Source organism: Lycium barbarum, chromosome 5 (genome assembly GCF_019175385.1).
Source record: "Lycium barbarum isolate Lr01 chromosome 5, ASM1917538v2, whole genome shotgun sequence".
Lineage (NCBI taxonomy): Eukaryota > Viridiplantae > Streptophyta > Magnoliopsida > Solanales > Solanaceae > Lycium > Lycium barbarum.
In genome coordinates, this window is record NC_083341.1 from 19199485 (window position 1) to 19216877 (window position 17393).

Genomic DNA, 17393 nt, shown 5'->3' on the forward strand with positions numbered 1-17393 from the left:
CAAGTACAAGTCATGTTACTGTTCACGGTTCAATTATTAATATAACACTTCGCTTCCATGCGATTAGTGAGCCGGTATATGACAGAGATATAAATAGGTGATAATTACATAAAATAACACATTGGCGATAAGCCCACATAACAGCTAACGAAACCAATCTAATTGGAATTCACCTCCACTTCATACCGAAGGACTATCATGCTGTCCCTGTCACTTTCTACAACTACATACGATTCTCTAATCAGAGTCTAACTAAAGTAAACCATAACCTACCTCAATCCTGAGCGGGTGCCACGAACGATCAAACCAATGCCTTCCCATTGCGTTGAGCCTCTGAACGATCGAAATCTATCAAATATGCGATCTACGTTAGAATACGACTCTAAAGACACCCATATTTCTATGCTTATATTCGAAACCCAAAAACTTCCTTAAAAAGTGACCACCGGCCCACAAGGACAAAACTGAAATTTTCTTTAAAAATCGTTTCACCCATAACCTAAGGGTCATATATCCTGAAAATTTGTCAATTTCATCTACAAATGGACTCTCAAACCATTAATTCTCATTTCTTAAGACTAGGGCTCAAAACTTTCAATTACCCCAAAATCTTAACTTAAGATTAAAATCTAGCTTCCCACATCTCAAATACCAAAAATTCGAAGGTGTACATATAATCCAATACCCTAATAATCAATTACATATACCCACTTTATAAAAACAAAAACAAATTGTGACTTGATAATTATAAGAAAAAAATGAAACTGAAACTAAATTACCAAACTAGTAACTTCAACCCCGAATTAAAATATGCAGAACCTTAACCTATGCCCTATTCATCCATTCTATTCTATTTCTCAATGATTAGCTCATAATTGTCTCATCATTCGCCGACAATCAATATATTACTCAGTTTGAAAACTAACAAAATGGGCTCCAATTATCTCTGCCTCTAACTTGTTCGTTTCCATTTATTTTGTTGGCGAAATCGTCACTTCTTTGTGATAATATACAAAGCTAATAAAAGTTCTTTTATACTTTCACATGTGATAATAACCGGATGATTTGATAGTATCATCTAATCATTGATAACCATTCTTGTGCAGTCAACAAATATAATTTTGTCAAAGAAATATAACTCCATACCTGATGTCCCTAAAATGTACTTTCACGAGAAAAATTTCCTTTCAGTTGTTTGGATCCGTAGTGTCAAAGTGTTCCCCTTCCTTTCTTTTCTTTTTCTTGCTAAAAGGTAACTGTATTATTTGATACCCTATGCCACTAAGATATATGGGTAATGAGAAGTGGGTTAAGCCCAATAACTTATCCCAATATTTTTGTACAATGTACTTATTCACTTAACCATTTGTATAAAATATATTCATTCCGTCAAATACTTTATTTACCAACTTGTATCTTATATGTGCGAAACTCATATTCCTAAAAATAAACTATTCACACACATTAAATAAATATATTTCAAAATGTACCCGCCAATTAAATCACTGTGCCACCAATTTTTGCAAGTCATGAATACCTTTTAAAACTACGAAAAGGGTATTTTAGCGGGAAAAAAAAGTCCAAATGTGCTAAACAACCAAACGGGTCGTTACATCAGATACCAATCAAACAATCGCTCGTCCTCGAGCGACAAGGGAAAAGGTGGAGAAAAGGGGGATGTCACGACCCAAACCCGTAGGCCGTGACTAGTGCCCGAGTTGGACACTCACACACACCTGTTATCTATAATCATCTACAGCTAGCATAGCAAGAACTTATTTATATATAAAGGCAAGACGTTATTTTAAAGCTGTCGTATATATGCATATCAAAGCCACCTGTCTCTTGAGGAGTTACAACTTTCAACAGTTTATATCGCACATAAGCCGGCAAGGCTATCATATATAGGGGAACGTCCCAGTAATATATAAGCCGACAAGGCTACCATTATACACAGCTCCCACAGCAAATATATATATCTACGCAAGCCGACAAAGCTGCCACTACACACAACATCCCAAACATATATATATATACGCAAGCCGACAAGGCTGCCACTACAAATGGGTACGCCCCAAACATAAGTCATGTCCACACAACGAAACAACAACTATATACAGACCCACACATATGTCTACAGACCTCTAAGAGTAACGACAATATCATATGACGGGACAGGGCCCCGCCGTACCCTGAACAAACATACATATACAACAAAAATGATCTATACCACAAAGCTAGGCTCCGGAACAAAGGAGCACTCCAAAATAGCTGAATAGATACCCTAGGCTGGCAGATCTCCGAAACGAGCGTCTGTACCTGCAGGCATGAAACGCAGCCCCCCGAAGAAAGGGGGTCAGTACGGAATATGTACTGAGCATGTAAAGCATGAAATACAGTAAAAATCATATCTTAAATGAGGAGTGTAGGACCCAGTGCAACAACCAGAAAACTATAAGACTTACCTTTGAACATAAATCATATGTGTCATCATCATACCCATATCATTATAGAATTTAATAATCATAGCTAGATAATCATACTGTATATAAACATATATAACGTGTCCCGGCCCTCTAGTGAGGGGCTCGGTAAATAAAATCATCATATACATGTACATATAACGTGTCCCGGCCCTCTAGTGAGGGACTCGTTGAATATTGAGCATATGCCATCCTGGCCATCATACCATCACACATATATATATATATATATATATATATATATATATATATATATAACGTGTCCCGGCCCTTTAGTGAGGGACTCGGTGAATAATGCAATGGATATGCGCACGAAAACATGTCCTGGCCCGGGACTTAGTGAAGGATGTAACGGTAAGCACGAGCAGAGTAATAAGCAACCATATATATACAAATCATCTTTTGAGACTCAATAGATAAGTAAACCAATCAGCTCTCAAGTATCAGGATAATAATCATAATAAGTTCTTTCTAAGTGTCATCACAAACTATAGCAAGGGACGTTTCAGGGATCATATTCACGTATCAAATTAATATAAGATAGCTTGTGAAAGTCAAGTACACCTCTAATTATGGAATTCTTTAAGAGTAGGAACTTTTAGACATCATATATTAGCCAATCATATACTAGGCTCGAGACTATAGCTCGACTATCCTAAAAGTTCTAACATCAAGGAGACGAATAAAAATCATAAGTCATGCTTGGAACTAGAGAGTAGAATTACCCCAAGGCTCATATTATATCTTACCTACATCTAGGACATGCCAAAAGAAAGAAGGGATAGGCTTTACATACCTTTAACGTTTAGTCGTAATACAACTCGTACACGCTGCCCGATAGTACTTTATCCTATATTAAGATACCAAAACTACGATTAGGCTACGAGGGAATTCAATACGTATTTTAACGTTAATAATCCCTTTTAAACAATTTGACGGCGTTTCGTTCGTATTCAAACCAACTACTACCATTAAGCCAATATTGCTAGTCATGCATTCAAGTGTCAACCCAAGACTATTTAAACATGACGCGAGGGAACTTCGGACAGGCCGTACATTATTCAAAAATAGTCCGACCAACATACCATACAACTCGCAATTGTCCAACTCCAACCAAAACAACAACACGTTTAGCAACATTGTTTATATAATCTCACAAAACTATATTAACAACATACTAACTTCTACAACAGCCCATAATGACTTCACTCCAATTTTTAACCATCAATATCCTCATTCTTATTTTAGAACCCATTGACAACAACAATCAACATTCAAAATAAATTAACCCATCCTTTTTACTAAAACAGTCCACGGTTTGGACTGTTTTCCTACTTCAACATATACCATTTCTTTTACACCTTAACTCACATATTCACGATGCATACAATGCACCACAATGTCCATAACAATAACAACTAAAGCATCAATTAAATCAGTCCACTAATTCTCCTAAACCAGCCCCTACACGGCCTCAACATAACCACATACAAAATTCCATAATTTTCATTCCTTTCATACACACTACAACATTCTAACCATCCTCAATACATGTACAAGAAATTTGAGCATTACTTCATATAAGCCTATCACACACGGCTCACTTTAAACTTCAACAACAACAATCCAATACCAACATGCAAAATTATATAGATTCAATTCATCATAAAACACAAGAAAATGATCAACTCTTACCTTGGATACTTGGCCTTTCAACTTGTCCCCAATTTGTACCTTGACTTCTAACACTTGTTCTTGCTATATCAATGGATGCTCCATGTTATTATACACCTCCTAAGGAGTTGAATTGCTTGAGAAACTTAATTTTTTGATCAATTGGAGCAGCTTCATTCTCGGCCAGCTATGGCCGAGACTCTCCCTCTCTATTTTTTTTTGCTTGTGAAGATGAAATGACTTAGTAGTTGAAGTGTGAATCATCATTTTAGTATATATATGCAGTCCATGGGTTGGACATGTGTCCCACCCAAGGTTTAAGCCAATCACATTTGGCCAACTCACGGGTGGGGCCCATACGGCCTACTAAGTGCCTAATTGTGAAGTGATTAAATTTTAATCCCACTTAATAATCTAATCATGGTAAATTAATCCCAAATTTTCATTAATATTTCTATACCAAACGAAATTTATAGGCAACTTGTGACTTGAAACAAAATCGGGAGTTAAAGTCTCTACCTCGTACCTTAAAATAGTCTTGTCTTTAACTTGTCGCGTTTAGCTTAAAATATCCCAATGTATAAAAATACGGGATATAACAGGGGGGGGGGGGTACCTAAACTATCGAACAACTTAGGATATCTACTCCGTATATCCGCCTCGGTCTCCCAAGTGGCCTCTTCAACCGGACGGTGCTTCCACTGCATCTTGACTGAAGCAATATCCTTGGACCTCAATTTTCTTACTTGCCTATCCAAGATTGCTACCGGCTCTTCCTCGAAGAACAGATTCTGATCAAATAATACCGAATCATACTGAATGATATAAGACCCGTCTGAATGGTACTTCTTCAACATAGAAACATGGAATACCAGATAAACACCTGCCAAACCTGGTGGAAAAGTCAACTCATAAGCCAACTCGCCAACACGACGAAGAATCTCAAAAGGGCTAATAAACCTCGGGCTCAACTTGCCCTTCTTCCCAAATCGCATCACACCCTTCATGGGCGAAACCTTCAATAGGACCTGATCATCAACCATGAACTCCATATCACGAACCTTCCGGTCCGCATACTCCTTTTGCCTACTCTGAGCCGCAATAAGCTTTTCCTGAATCTACTTTACTTCGTCCAAGGACTCTCTCAACAAGTCAGTACCCTAAGGTCTCACCTCAAACGCATCAAACCACGCAATTGGAGAACGACATCTCCTACCATACAAGGCATTGAACTGTGCTATGTCAATAGTGGAATAGTAGCTATTGTTGTACGCGAACTCTACCAAGGGTAAGAATTGGTCCCAATGACCACTAAAATCGACAACACAAGCTCTCAATATATCGTCAAGCAGTTGAATAGTCCTCTCGGACTGACTATCTATCTACGGGTGGAACGCAGTGCTAAGATCTAACTGAGTTCCCAATTCCTTTTGCAAAGTCCTCCATAAATGGGAAGTAAACTGAGTGCCTCTGTCTGAAATGATGGAAATGGGCACTCCATGTAATAGCACTATCTCTCAAATGTAAATCGTGGCTAACTTTTCTGCATTATAAGTAATCTGAACCGGAATGAAGTGCACAGACTTAATCAAACTATCCACGATGACCCAAATCGAATCAAACTTTCCCAAAGTCTTCGGAGGACCAAACACGAAATCCATAGCGATCCTCTCCCACTTCCACTCTGTAATGGGCATCCTCTAAAGCACACCACCTGGTCTCTGGTGCTCCTACTTTACCTGCTGACAATTCAAACACTGGGCAACAAAATCCATAATGTCTCTCTTCATCCTACCCCACCAGTAGTGCTGTCTCAAATCATGATACATCTTTATTGCACCCGGATGTATGGAATACCTGGAACTATGATCCTCTTTCAAGATCAACGGAATCAAATCACCAACTCTAGGAACGCAAATGCGCCCCTTAATCCTCCAAACACCCTAATCATCTAGAATAGCCCCATTGGCTTTGCCAATAAGCACCTTATCCCGAATCCTGCACAATTTCACATCCTCAAACTGCTGGGCCCTAATCTGCTCCAAAAGAGACGACCTCGCCTCCACACAATCTAGAACCATACCAGGTTCTGAAATACCGAGTCTTACCATGCTATTATCCAAACACTGAACCTCCATAGCTAAAGGACGCTCTTTCACAATCAAACGTGCCAAGCTGCCCATACTTACTGCCTTTCAGCTGAAGCATCAGCTACCACATTAGCTTTTCCCGGATGATAAAGAATAGTGATATCATAATCCTTAAGCATGTCCATCCATCTACGCTGCCTATAGTTCAGTTCTCTTTGACTAAACACATGCTGAAGACTACGATGATCCGTGAAGACATCACAATGGGCTCCATACAAGTAATGCCTCTAAATTTTCAAAGCAAAGACCACCGCTGCCAACTCTAAGTCATGAGCGGGGTAGTTCTTCTCATGGATTTTCAACTGCCTCGAAGCATACGCGATCACCTTACCCTCTTGCATCAACACACAACCCAAGCCAATACGTGAAGTATCACAATAAACAGTAAAGTCCTTTCCCTTCACTGGTAAAGCTAAAATCGGGGCTGAAGTCAATAAAGTCTTGAGCTTTTGAAAGCTCTCTTTACAGTCATCGGACTACTGGGAAGGCACATTCGTCCGAGTCAACCTAGTCATATGGGAAGTAATAGATGAAAACCCCTTCACAAATCAGCGATAATAACGCGCAAGGCCCACGAAGCTCCGAATCTCAGTCATCGAAGTAGGCCTGGCCCAATCTCTAACCGCCTCGATCTTCTTGGGATCAACCATAATCCCGTCTTTGGACAAAACATGTCCCAAAAGTGCTATGGAACTGAGCCAGAAATCACACTTGGAAAACTCGGCATACAATTTCTTATCCTTCAACAGGCCAAGCACGATCCTCAGATTCTTCTCATGATCTTCCTTACTCCTAGAGTACACCAAGATGTTATCAATAAACATGATCACAAACGAATCCAAGTAAGGCTTGAAGATCCCATTCATCAAATCCATCAAGGTTGTGGGGGTGCTAGTAAGCCCGAAAGACATCACCAAGAACTCATAATGACCATAACGAGTCCTGAAGCTGGTCAAATAAGTCATCAATGCGGGGTATTAGATACTTATTCCTGATTGTAACCTTGTTCAATTGCCGATAATTGATACACATCCGCATGGTACCATATTTCTTCTTCATGAGCAGAACGGGAGCACCCCAAGGAGAAATACTGATCTAATGAATCCTTTGCTCAATAAGTCTTGCAACTGCTCCTTCAACTCTCGCAACTCTACCGGAGCCATCCGATATGGTTGAAAGAAATAGGCCGGGTGCCTGGCTCTAAGTCAATGCAAAAGTCCATATCTCGATCAGGCGGCATACCAGGCAAATCTGTGGGGAAAACCTCTGAGAACTCACAAACAACTGGTACCGACTCCAAGGAAGAAGTCTTCACACTAGTATCCCGAATATGAGCCAAATATGCTAAACATCCCTTATCCACTAACTTCTTTGCCCGAAGAAATGATATGATCTTCTTAGGTGTTGGATTAGGAGTATGCTTTCACTCTTACCGCGGAATACTCGGCATGGCCAACGTGACTGTCTTGGTGTGATAATATAAAATAGTATGATAGGGAAATAACTAGTCCATGCCCAAAATAATTTCAAATTCCACCATATCCGAAATAACCAAGTCTACCCAAGTGTCGTACCCCATAGACGTGACCACACAAGACCTATAGACCCGATCTACTATCACAGAATCTCCAACAGGAGTAGAGACACGAATAGGTACATCAAGCATATCACAAATCATATCCAGACTCGTAGAGAAGTAAGTGGACACATAAGAGAAAGTAGAACCCGGATCAAATAAGACAGAAGCCGATCAGTGACAAACCGAAATAATACCTCTAATAACCGCATTAGAGGCCTCGGCTTCTGGTCTACACGGTAAAGCATAAAAATGGGCACATCCACTATCGGACTGTGTGCCTCCACGACCGCCATAGCCTGCCTAAGATCCTTCTCTCACTGAATGAGCGTTGCCCCTACCAGACTAATGACCACCTCTGCTAGGCTGATGGTGTAATGACCCGTTTGGTCATTTAGCACATTTAGACTTTTTCTCTCTCTAAAATACCCTTTCTGTAGTTTTAAAATGTATTCATGACTTGTGGGAATTGGTGGCACAATGATTTAATTGGCGGGTACTTTTTGAAATATATTTATTTAATGTGTGTGAATAGCTTATGATAAATTCGTCTTGTAATAACAGGCTCCCCGATAGGAGTAGAAACTGAGAAAGGCTTAGGTAATAATTCTGGCTTAATACCAAACTTATCAGCAACATATGGAGTAATATAGGATAGCGTGGAGCCTGTGTCAATCAATCCATAAACATCGTAAGAACAAATGGATAAAATACCTGTCATAACATCTGGGGATGACTCAAGATCCTGCCGCCTGTGAGTGCATAAATACAGTTTTAACTACTACCTAAACCAGATGTCTGACCTCTGCCCCTACCTCTACCTGCTGGGGCTAAAGAATAATCTTGCCCAGGAGGGTGAACAGAAGATTAAGAGCCCGCGACCGAATCTATCGGCTGAGCCAGGACACCTCTATCATGAGCCGGACAGCCCCGCATACATGATCAGGCTGCCCATAAGAGTAGCACACTCCCATACCTTGATGGAACTGGCTAGAGTGGCCTTTACCGTACTGGTTACAACGGGGCAATAGAGGCCTTGCCTGACCGGACTCTCTCCTATAGGAAGGAGCTGACGCCTTTGAACTCTGACCTGGTCCAGAATAAATGGATCGGTCATAACGCTTCCCTGAAAAGGAGAAGGTGCCCTAACTACTGAAGGGGCTAATCGTCTAGAAGGATGAGGCCGATAACGTCCCTGATAATCACCTGAATAACCTGCGGACCTTGCTCGCTTTTGACGACCCCTATCCGGGTCTTGCTCGGCCCGCTGTTGACGTTCAAGATCCTCTAGATTCTGGGCATATGCCTGAGTATGAGCAATATCCATACCATTTTGAAGTGAGGCCATCATACAATCCTTAATCAGGTGGGGCCCAAGCCCAGTCACAAAATGATGTAGTTTATCTTCCATTTCAGCTACAATTAACGGCGCATATCTGTCCAAAGAGTTAAACTTCAAACTATATTCCCGAACACTCATATTATTATGGTGAAGCGATAGGAACTCATCAACCCTAGCCTTGCAAATCTCGACGGGCAAATAATGAGCTAAAAAGGCCTTGGTGAACTCGGACCATACTGTTGGAGGTGCGTTCTGCCCTCTTGACTATCGCCAGGATTCATACTATAGTACTGTTACATCCCACAACCTATAAGAAGCTAACTCTACTGATTCTGTATTAGAGGCATGCATTACCCTCAAAGCGCGTCCCATTCGATCTATAAAGTCCTGGGGATCGTCCTTCGGGTTTGACCCCGTGAAGACTAGGGGATCTAGATTAAGAAAATCACGAACGCAAGAACTGATAGCCTTATCCGGAAGGCCAGCCTACCACTGAGTCCGAGCGGCTACCAATCTGGTCATTAACTGGATCGCATCTCGCAAGTCTTAATCTGGAACAGTAGGGGGAGGAGCTGGAGGCTGAGGAGCCGGAGGGACTGGAGCCCTATCATGCGCTTTTGCACCTGGGGGAATAAAGGTAGCATGTGAGGGAGTGGCGCTCTGGGCCTCGCTATGTCCTAACTCAGCGGGGGGTACTCGGCTCAGGCCTTCCCCAGCAGTGCCCAGTAATTTGTTGAGTTTCTTCTTTCTCAAAGGCATCGCTGAAAATTAAACAGGGCAAAAATTAGATAGTTGTGTTCTTAACTTGGCTCTATCGCACAATATAGATCATGAATAAAAGTGTCATCCTAAATGCTCTGTGGCCTCCTGGCTATAGATATGGTACACGACATACCGATAATCAGGACTCTAATGGGCACGGCTCATAGACATCCCTAGGACTGACCTGCTCTGATACCAAGTTTGTCCCACCCCAACGAGGAGCAGCACGGGAACCGACCTATAGGCCGGTTACCACCTGGCGTAACAGTTACCATGATTATCATACAACTGTTATTCGATATAATATGACTCTAACAAGACTGAAAGGACAACTACACACAGAAAAGGCCCAAGTATAGAAATATGAAATGATCTAATATATATATATATATATATATATATATACACACACACACACACACACACACACACACACATAAGCGAGCCGATAAGGCCAGACACAATATGTACATAGCCCACTATGTCTATAAGCCTCTAAGAGTGTGCATGGAAAAAAAATGTAAAGGTCGGGACAGGACCCATAGCATATAAACATATATCATAATAACATAAGTGTACCAAAAGATAGCAAGCCCGAAGTAATGGTACTTGCTGATGCCACTGAAACTGGAAGTCCTACTGTGGTGGAGGTCCTTCGCTACGCTTGTTAGGACCTGCAGCACGAAATGCAGCGTCCCGTGCAATGGGATGTCAGTACGGATAAAAGTACTGAGTTTGTAAAGTAGGAATCAATAACATAAGTGAGACAGAAATATAAAGAGGATAGAAGTAACTTGAGCCATCTAAGAGTATACAATATGCAATGCATGAGTTTAAAAAATCTTATGCAAGTATATACATATAGTAGTATCATCATCTTGTCATCATCATATCATCATCATCCCGCGTCCAATGTATCATCATAACATGCCCACTACAGTGGTGTGCATATCTACGTGCCTGCCCGGCCGACTATAGCGCGGCCTGTAAAGTAAAATAGTGTAATACATATATATAATGCATGAGTAGTCAATGATCTGATATCGGGCCTTTCAGAGTGACGCAAGGTCGAAAACCTCCGAATGAATTATGGAATTCATATCGATTCCAAAGAAGTAACTTAATGATGATAAACATGAGAATATTTCAAGAATCAATCAAATAATCGAGGCATTAAACTTTTAAATACAAAGCATAAGAATGGAGTGAATTGTTATGGAACGCTCGTGTTCATATTCTAGTTGGATTCGTGCCAAAGAAAAGGGAAACAAACACTTTACATACCTTAAATCGCCGATCGCTACTTGAAGGAATTCCTTATTTCGAAGCCCGCTCGTCCCTTACCCCTGCATGGCGATATATGACCTGAGTTAAGCCTTATTTGATCATATATATATATATATATATATATATATATATATATATATATATATATATATATATATATATATATATATATATATATCTTTGAGACTACTTGGAGTTAAGGGAATTCGGGTAGTATTTCCTTTACATCTTCTACTTCCACCAATCTTCTAAACAACTCCGAACCGCAAATAATAATGTCCACAATAACATAATCAAGAGATTACATTCAAACTAGACTCAATTCTACCCAAACTTATTTTCGAATTCCATGCATAGCCAATAACTATCGCACCATACTTTATGATCCTTCTTTCACAACTATTCTCACATTTGGGACTTGCTAAGCCTTTTTATCAACTCAACATAAGAAATAAATTGAGACCATACCTTATATCTTGAAAAACTTCACTTCACACAATTCACTCTAGCACTTATCCACCACAAATTCAACTAGAAGTAAGAACAACCTCCTTTCATAGATTTATTAAAGATTTCTAAGCTTGATCTTTACTTGAAATAGTTTAAGATGTTTATGGAGAATTTGGGAGCGTAGAGAGAACTTGAAAGGTCTAGAAAAATATGGTTTTGGAGGAAAAATATGACTCCAAGTCGTGGCCCATTCTATTTATAGCAATCAAATAATTTTCCACTGCCTCACAATTGATGGGAAGCTCGACGGTACCATCATTGTTCGACGGTCCATCGACTTGCAATCGTCGAGTGACGGCAACCTCTGATTCTCAGAAGGCAACTTGACGGTGAAGATCGATAGTCTGTTGATCAATCAATGGTTCTTCGACCATCTTGTCGAATTGCACTGCCTAGTGCCTTCTTCCGTCTTCGGTTCACTTAACCTCTAGTCCTTTTTAATACTTGTCATGTGTTACCCATGAACTTAGACCTTTGCATACATGAAATAACATCTCTAACAATAGTTTTAATTCCTTGACAAGAGTTCGTCATGGGTTGCACCTCCCGTAAACTCAAAAACACCGTTATTTTACGAGTATATAATACAAGGTACAAGACATGCTAGCTTTTCGGAAGGCGAGATGTAATACCACAACACAAGTACAGCCACAATCCAATCAATAGATATAAAGTAAGATGATGATATATGCAATGCAATGAGATGGATGTCAATGCAATGCAATGGCCAATAGCACAACTTGTACACATATGCTCCAGCGAGAATCTCGACATCTCGCCACTCATGACCCGGGGGACCGATGGTGTCCATATACCAATCACTCTGTACAAAGCCCAGAGGTGACTTCCATAGAACTAGCCACTCCACACAAAGCCCAGACTTTCATGTTTCACTGTATATCATATGTTTCCAAATACTTTTCCATCAATTGTTCCATAGTTCTTTCATTTCACTGTTTTCCATATTATTTCCATCATGCATGAATTTATGAACGCAAGATTGAGATAACAATGAAACCAAACCAATGAGTATGCTATGGAGATCACAAAAGTACTGTAAGCCACAACAAGACTGGTATAAATCACAACAATTATGGAAGATGGAAACAATATATAGTTCAATCATCATAGTGAATCTACCACCTCATATCACCCAAATCACAATAACAAGCACACCACGTGTCACAATACGTAAAATAACGGTGACAAGCCCATATAATCAGAAGCCATACCGACCTAAGAGTATATTCATCCAACATCATGTCCGGAGAACTAATCATGCTTTCTCCCGTCAATTCTATGCATACACACGTTTCACTAATTAAAGTCTAACTCAGGTAAGCCGTAACCTACCTCAAATGTCGAACAGGAGCCACGTGCTACTCCACCAAATCCTTCCCCTTTCAGAATGCTTCTGAACGATCGAATTCTAATAATATCAATGTCAAGTAGCTAAATGACCAAATAAGGCAACTAATCGAGAAAAGGAAACTAGTGGAGAATTACTTCATAAATACCCAAAATACCCCTCTCAACCCACGAGGGTAAAGCCAAAAATTAAGGGTGAAATTACACTACCCATGATCTAAATAGTCATTGTCCTTACTTTCATGGGGTTCTAACCACAATTGGTCCTTCAATTTCGTCAATTTAACCAAAACCCCCAAATTAGTAAGAACTCTAATTCCATGAATTGATTCTAGATGTCAATAGGGATTCAATCCTAGAATCTATTTATCCACAATTATAGGTGACATAATCAGTATTTAGAATAACAATAAACAATTTAGATTAGAGGGTTTTAATGATTAACAACCTAGGTTCCATAACTCATCGCTTTCAATAACCATTTACCACCAAGAACACTAGTAAAGGAAAGATAATGCAAGATTAAGGTTTAGAACTTACACCAAGATGATTTCATCACAAGATCTCTAGAAATCACCTTTAATGCTCCTTAAACTTAGGTTTTTGGGTGAATGGAACTAATGACATTGAAGTTTGGGGTAAAATAATGATTCTGGTCCAACGTTCTTCGCTACCGCAGACCCTTTCTACAGCAGCGATCCCGCCTCAGCGGATTCCCATCTACTGGGGCGTAAATTCTTTTGATACATCACCCTCCGCTCCTGCGGACCAAAGCCCACTGGGGCGGATCTGTAGGAGTGAACAATCTCCGGCGGGGCGAACAGCCTTTGCCGGGGCGAGACACAAGACACCAAAAATCTTTTGGTTTCCCTAAGTCTCAACCCAAAACCCCGACTACCATCCGGGACCTCCCGGATACAACCCAAACATGCAACCACAAGTAAAAACATGCTACAAATCCATCCATGACCTCGAAATTTCCAACGGAGGTCTCGTTGAATCGATCAACCCCCAAATGACTAAAATAAAGTTTCCAAACAAGTACTCAAAATGCACTTGAAATCCTCGGGAACCGAACCAGCCACCCCACCAAGTCATAAACGACCCTCCGGACCTCACGGAATTGATGAAAGTTCAAAAACGGTCCGTTTACCCAAAAGTCAACTATTGGTCTAACGTTTCCACTTAAAGATTCTAATTCTTGCTAGAATCGCCCGATAACCTCAAGAATTAGGTCAACAGGGGTGAAATGATCAAAACACGCATAACGACCAAACGGGCTGTTACATTCATGAAACTAGCATGAAATCTAATCTAGAACCATAAATAAATCATAAGATAGAGTAAAGAAACTTACCCCAAGATGAAAGCACCCAAATCTATTCTGAATCATCCACCACACTCTTTAGGTCAAGAATTTAGTGAATCGGAGGAGCGATTTCAATGTTGGGAATAAAAAAGGTTCTTGTCCGGCGGTGTCCGCGGATGTCCCCTGATGCGGACTCATCTCAACAAAGAAGTTCTCATCCGTATCACTTCTCATCTACGGGCCAAGTCCCGCATGGGCGGAGCCGCAAATGTGCACCCACCCCTACAGAAGCGGGACATCAGACACCAGTAAAAATTTGGTTTTTCACCAAGTTCAACCAAAAATCTGACACTCATTCAAGACACTCTGGATACAAACCAGATATGCGTACCAACATAAAAATGCGCTACCAATATACCCGTGCCCTCAGAATTTCCAACGGAGGTCATCTTTACTTAGTCAACCCCAAAAAACCCCCAAGTCAAGTTTCCAACCAATGACCCAATACGCTCCTGACTGTCTTGGGATCCAAACCAATCATCTCACCAAGTTATATACGACCCTCTTAATCTCATGGAATTGAACAAATTTTCAAAAAGGTTCGTTTACTCAAAAGTCAACTATTGGTCAATAGTTTTTTTGCTTTAAGCCTCTAGTTTCCTCAAAACCAACCCGAATCGCCTAGGGAAACGCGCTACCAATCCTTATGAGTCAAACATGCTCTAACGAAGCTAGGAGAAGGGTCGGCAGTGATAAAAGGGGTCAAAAGGCCTAAACAACCAAACGGGTCGTTAGATCATTTAAAAGATAATTGCATACCTCGAAAAGCACTAGCTCACACTTATTTTGTGGTAGTTTTAAATCCCTTTTCTTTTGGATAATATTGTCTACCATAAGCCTCAAAATACTATTTTTGGATAGGCTTCACTGAAAAGCTTAAAGGGAATAACTTATAGACTCTATATGTGGCAATTAATTTGCAATTGCTTGCTCAATAGGGTCTTCTAGTTTAATTTTGAAGATTAGATTCATTATCAAGTAGAAGTTGTGATAGAAAACGAACACTAGGCAAACTACCGTGGAAGGAAGTATGAAATAAGCAGATAACGTTCAAACTTAGATTTAGCAAAATAATAAGTGTTATAAGTGGTTTGAACTCACTTCTTCTCTTCAGAAGAATCACCATGAGAAGTTCTCGTAATGATCATATAGGCACCACTTCATGTGCCTCTTAAAGATAGATTTCACAATGTTCCCAATTAGCTTCTGTTTGAGGCTTACTTGTTTTTGTTGCAGAATGAGAAGAGTATGAAGGTTGTAGAGCTGATACCAAAAAATATGCATTACCTGCATACACTTCATTTTGTGACGAGGGCAATGTGTATAGGATTTTCTGCTCATACCTTGCCAAATTCTAGTATAGTTTGTGATATTGTCCCATAGAGTTAGGAAAATCTATGCTACAGAGTTATAATGTTTTGACTACTAATTGAGAGAATCAAATTGATGAAATGTGAATCTAGAATTATAAGCAACTCAAATTAAAACAAATCACTTCCGGAAGATTTATATTTTAAAAAGAGTTGGGAATCGTTGAATTCACTTGATAATATTATTATAATAAAATCTCAGTTTTCACACATATTTCTCTAAAGAATAATTACTTATTGCTAATACAATTGTATTTTGCACATTAAGAAATAAATAATTAATTAAGATTCTGTGAGGTTATGTCAACTAATAGATTTATTACTAGTGACGATTAAACCGAAAAATTTTCTTGCTTGAATTGTGCTAAGAGGTGTAAAGACCTCTTGCGATTAACCTTTAAATCAACAAACTTATTTGATTCAATATGATTTTCTGCTCGTATTTTGACAAATTCTAGTATAGTTGGTGATATCGTCCCACAGAGATTGGCAAACCTATGCTACAGACTTACAATATTTTGACTATTATTTGAGAGAATAAAATTTATGAAATATGGGTCTGGAATTATAAACTACTCAAATTAAAACAAATCACTTCTGGAAGATATATATTGTAAAAAAAGTGTTGGGAATCGTTGAATTCAATTGATAATGTTATTATAATAAAACCTCAGTTTACACACATAGTTATCTAAAGAATAATTGCTTATTGCTAATACAATTATATTTTTCTCATTAATAAATAAATAATAAATTAACACTCCATGAGGTTGTGTCTTTTTTTTTTTTTTTTTTAGGGGAACCACTCAGATCCAAAATCAAATCCTGGGTGGTATTTTATTAATTTCAAAACAAAGTACAATGAGGGGGGGACTTAAACCTTACCCCTAACAGTATGAAACTGGACATTTCCAACTTTATGCATGCTTATGTACAGAGCCTATGTGCACTAAATGATGCATGATTCTTCTACACAAGAAACTATAAACCTATATGAATACTAAAAGATGCATGTTGTCTATGCACAATTTCCACCCCTCACTTATTTTTAGTTAGTGCTGAATGGAAACTGTATTACAATAGTTCTACTAATGCATCCTACTCTACACTATTAAGCTACAAAGTTCATGGGGGGTCGAAATAGAAATAAGTACTGTTTAGAGGTTTGCTTCTAATGCTTGGCAGCCCTCATCTATCTATGTTGATGATGCCTCTCACAGATTTAGGCAACTCCTGAAAGATGTTGAAGACCATGGTGTCATTGGTATTGTGGCTCAGTTGGGCAAGCTTGTCTGCGACTTGATTTACCTCTCTTAAACAGTGTTTTGTTTGTATCTGATGATGGTTTAACAGCCTCTGTATCCAGTTCACTATGGGGCTGATGTTCCAAGGGGATTTGATTTTCCTTTGAATAGCCTGAATCAACAATAGAGAATCTGCTTCCACTATTATGTTGCTCCAACTATTATTCAAACATAGATCAATACCAAACTGCAGAGCTT